At 37.4% G+C, this 5,371-nt stretch overlaps 1 pseudogene; it reads left to right on the top strand.

Annotated features, from left to right (window-relative positions):
• Positions 1-4,947: 4,947 nt before the first annotated feature.
• The window catches only part of LOC104989842, a 2,443-nt pseudogene continuing 2,019 nt past the window's right edge, over positions 4,948-5,371 (top strand).

Genomic DNA, 5,371 nt, shown 5'->3' with positions numbered 1-5,371 from the left:
AGACACGTGTACCCCAATGTTCATTGCAGCACTGTTTATAATAGCCAGGACATGGAAGCAACCTAGATGTCCATCAGCAGATGAATGGATAAGAAAGCAGTGGTACATATACACAATGGAGTATTACTCAGCCATTAAAAAGAATACATTTGAATCAGTTCTAATGAGGTGGATGAAACTGGAGCCTATAATACAGAGTGAAGTAAGCCAGAAAGAAAAACACCAATACAGTATACTAATGCATATATATGGAATTTAGAAAGATGGTAACAATAACCCTGTGTACGAGACAGCAAAAGAGACACTGATGTATAGAACAGTCTTTATGGACTCTGTGGGAGAGGGAGAGGGTGGGAAGATTTGGGAGAATGGCATTGAAACATGTAAAATATCATGTATGAAACAAGATGCCAGTCCAAGTTCGATGCACGATACTGGATGCTTGGGGCTAGTGCACTGGGACGACCCAGAGGGATGGTATGGGGAGGGAGGAGGGAGGAGGGTTCAGGATGGGGAACACATGTATACCTGTGGTAGATTCATTTTGATATTTGGCAAAACTAATACAATTATGTAAAGTTTAAAAATTAAATAAAATTAAAAAAAAAAAAAAAAGACCTAACTCTACTGTCTATAAGAAATCCACTTTAACTGCTAAAAAATCCAGATAGATTAAAAGTAAAGGGAGGGAGAAAAATATACTATGTTAACACTAATGTGGCTGGATTAACTAAATTACTTTCAGATAAAGCTAAGTTCAGAATAAAAATGATTATCTGGGATACAGGCAGACATTAAATAATAAGAGTAATAATTCTCCAGGAAGGCATAACCTTAAATGTGTGTGCACATAACAGAAGAAAGTAAGACTGTATGAGACAAAAACCAATAGAACAGCAAGAAAAAATATTCCCTACTATAGCTGGACAGACTTCAACACCCCTCTCTCAGTAATTGATAGAGTCAAGCAGCCAGAAAATCAGAAAGGATATTGTTGACTTGAACAGAACCATCAATTAACGTGATCTAGTTGTCATTTATAGGATGCTTCATCTAAAACCACCAGGATATATATTTTTCTCAAGTCCAGAACAGTCACTAAGATAAAGGACTTTCTGGGCCACAAAACAAATGTTAATTTAAAAGAAAAGAAATCACACAAAGTTATGTTTCCATATCACAATGGAATTAAACTAAAAATCAATAACATGCTATCTAGATAATTACTAATTATTTGTAAATTAAATAACATTTGAAAATATCACATGGATGGAAGCAAAAGCCTCAAGAATTTTAGAAATATTCTAGTTAAATAAAATATTAAATTATTAATATTTGTGGGATGCAGTAAAATCAGTTCTCAGTGGAAAATTTATAGCATTAAATGCATATAATTAGAAAAGAAGAAAGACCTATAATCAATAACTTACATTAGAAGAAAAAGAAGAGTAATTTAAGGCTAAAGTAATCAAAGAAAAGATAAAAATCAAAACAGAAAGCAATGAAAATGAAAACAGAATATGGTAATTCCAAAAAATTTAAAACAGGTTTTTTGAAAAGAAATCAAAACAATTGCCATACTTTTGCCAAGTTAAAGAAGAAGAAAAGGGAAAAGACACAAATTACTAGTATCAGAAATGAAAAGACCTTCACTATTGGTTTCATGAGACATTGAAAAACTTTAAAATATTCATAAGGAATATTATGAACACCTCTAGCCCTGCAAATTTATAATCTAGACAAAATAGACTAATTCTGTGAAAGATGCTGACTACCAAAACTCACATAAGGAGAGACAATCTTAATAGGCCTATATCTATTAAAATTTTAATTAATAATTAATAACCTCTTAATAAAAGAAAACACCAGGCCTGGATAATTTGGTGAATTTTACCAAGTATTTAAAGAAGAAATCATACCAATTCTCTATAATTTCTTCCAAAAAACAAGTAGAGGGAACATCTTCTAACCCATTTTATATAGGATAGAACTGAAGGCTTTTTGCCAGGGTCAGTGGAGGGTTGAATGGGTCAAGGACAGATTTTTTAGGCTAGGGAAACTATTCCTTGTGACACCTGTTGACCTGAAGCAAATAGACTGCCAGATATTTCTCCAGAAAAGATGGATTTTTTTCAGAATCAGCAGAGAATTGCAGTCTGCCACCCTGGCATGTTCAGTTTCTCACTCAGCAAGGGAAGGAGAATGCTTTTATAGGAAGAAAAAGGAAGTTGAAAAGACTGTAACAAGGAGTCTATCCCTTTTCATTGTCTGAGTCCTTGCCAGGGAAGTCCGGGTGTTTTTCTTCTTCCATTTGGTCTCTGCTCTTGTTGCAGGGCATGAGTGTGCCTTCTTTTGGTCTCCCTTCACTATTTAACTGAGGTTTCTACTTACTAATTGTTTACACACTAATGGTGGTTACATGACATGCCATATTTAGTCAAATATCCATAGAAGTTCACAGCACAAAGAGTGACCCGTACTGTGTGCACATATTTTGAAAAGAACATTTAGGTGGTAAAGGGTTGCCAGTATGGTATGTAGAAAACAATCTATTATATTATACAAATGAATATAACTTCACTGAAAGATATAGGGTAAAAAGATGCTAACCTAAGTAAATTTTTGAATTGAATGCAGTGTGTGAAACTAAAGACAAAAGAAACCATACATAATCATTTTATTCTAGATGGTAATTTTTTTCCAAGGCAGCATGGGTTAATAATTCTGGCACCTACATACACATAAATTGGAACTGAACAACTCAATAAACCAATGGAAGATTGGTGAAACAAAGTTACTCACTACTGGAAGATGGATTTTACAAGGAAGGGAAGGAGGCTGTAATGAAGCATATGGTCAAAGACATCATTCAGTTCAGTTCGGTTCAGTCACTCAGTTGTGTCTGACTCTTTGTGACCCCATTGGCTGCAGCATGCCAGAATTCCCTGTCCATCACCATCTCCTGGAGCTTGCTTCTAAATTCTGCTCAAACTCATGTCCATAGAGTTGATGATGCCATCCAACCACCTCATCCTCTGTCATCCCCTTCTCCTCCCACCTTCATTTTTTCCAAGCATCAGGGTCTTTTCTAATGAGTCAGCTCTTCACATCAGTTAGCCAAAGTAGTGGAACTTCAGTTTAGCATTAGTCCTTCCAGTGAATATTCAGGACTGGTTTCCTTTAGGATGGACTGGTTTGATCTCCTTACAGTACAAGGGTCTCTCAAGAGTCTTCTCCAACACCACAGTTCAAAAGCATCAATTATTCAGCACTTAGATTTCTTTATGGTCCAATTCTCACATCCATACATGACTACTGGAAAAACCTTAGCTTTGACCAGACAGACCTTTGTTGGCAAAATGATGTCCTGCTTTTTAATATGCTGCCTAGGTGGGTCATACCTTTTCTTCCAAGGAGCAAGCATCTTTTAATTTCATGGCTGCAGTCACCATCTGCAGTGATTTTAGAGCCCCCCAAAATAAAGTCTGCCACTGTTTCCCCATCTATTTGCCATGAAGTGATGGGACCAGATGCCATGATCTTACTTTTCTGATGGTGAGATTTAAGCCAACTTTTTCACTCCCCTCTTTCACTTTCATCAAGAGGCTCTTTAGTTCCTCTTTGCTTTCTGCCTTTCAGTGGTGTTATCTGCATAGCTGAAGTTACTGATATTTATCCTGGCAATCTTGATTCCAGCTTGGGTTTCATCCAGCCCAGTATTTCACATGCTGTATTCTACATATAAGTTAAATAAGCAGGGTGACAATATACAGCCTTGACATACTCCTTTCCCGATTTGGAACCAGTCTGTTTTTCCATGTCCAGTTCTAACTATTGCTTCTTGACCCGCATACAGATTTCTCAGGAGGCAGGTCAGGTGGTCTGATATTTCCATCTGTTTAAGAATATTCCAGTTTGTTGTGATCCACACAGTCAAAGATTTTAGTGTAGTCAATCAAACAGAAGTAGATGTTTTTCTGGAATTCTCTTGTTTTTTCTATGATCCAATGGTTTTGGCAATTTGATCTCTGATCCTCTGCCTTTTCTAAATCCAGCTTGAACATCTAGAAGTTCTTGGTTCACATACTGTTGAAACCTGGCTTGGCGAATTTTGAGCATTACTTTGCTAGTGTGTGTGTTGTGCCAAGTGCTTAGCTGCTCAGTCATGTCCAACTCTTTGCAACCCCATAGACTGTAGCCTGCCAGGCTCCTCTGTCCATGGGGATTCTCCATGTGCAATTGCTGGATTGGGTTGCCATTTCCTTCTCTAGAGGATCTTCCCAACCCAGGGATCAAACCCAGGTGTCCTACACTGCAGGCAGATTCTTTACTATCTGAGCCACCAGGGAAGCTAGCATGTGAGACGAGTGCAACTGTGCAGTAGGCTGAACATTCTTTGGCATTGCCTTTCTTTGGTATTAGAAGAAAAACTGACCTTTTCCTGCTGATCTTTCCAGATAAATGACATCATTATGAACTCCTATTTAGCTTTACAGAGATACAGATTGTTACATACAGACATAGATAGATATGCCTATATATATATATATACATATATGGATAATATATATATGTACATATGTAGATAGCACACACACATACAAACATATTGTGAAGATTAGTATGTACATGTCAGCTGAGATATCTTGAATCTTGTCTTCAAATACCATTCCAATAAAAGAAACCAATGCACTTTAGTCAGATGGCTGATTTTAGACCCTGTCAGGAAATATACAAATGAATCTGGGTCATATTTAGTGCCAGAAAACAAGGAAATACTAAAAGAAAAAATGAAAACAAAAACAAGAAAGCATAATTATAGGTGTATGTCAAACGGACACAGGAGTCAACAGAAGTATCTCCCAATGGCCAAAGTGAGAATAATCTGAGTAAAAACAAGTAATGTTGCTTAAAACCCCAAAGTACAAAATGTATTTTTGAGGAGGGGCGCGAGGTTTCAAGATGGCGGTGGTTGGGTGGTTGACCGAAAGGCCGAGGTGAAGGCCCTTACGAAGTCAAACGGGCCGAGAATCGTCCCCTCCCCGCTTCTCACAGCCCCAGGAGCCCAGCAGAAGCGTTTTAGGCTTTATTTTTTAAAGAAGCAAGTAAATTAAACAACTTGTCAACATGGGGCGGAGATCCACGTCATCCACCAAAAGTGGAAAATTTATGAACCCTACAGACCAAGCCAGAAAAGAAGCTCGGAAAAGAGAATTAAAGAAGAGCAAAAAACAGCGCATGATGGTACAAGCTGCAGTTTTAAAGACGAAGGATCCCAAACAAATTATCCAGGACATGGAAAAATTGGATGAAATGGAGTTTAACCCAGTGCAGCAGCCACAGTTAAATGAGAAAGTGCTGAAAGACAAGC

This window comes from Bison bison, unplaced genomic scaffold (genome assembly GCF_000754665.1).
Source record: "Bison bison bison isolate TAMUID 2011002044 unplaced genomic scaffold, Bison_UMD1.0 scf7180017864163, whole genome shotgun sequence".
Classification (NCBI taxonomy): domain Eukaryota; kingdom Metazoa; phylum Chordata; class Mammalia; order Artiodactyla; family Bovidae; genus Bison; species Bison bison.
Note: the sequence above shows the minus strand (reverse complement) of the source record. Positions and strands in the feature narration are given on the sequence as shown.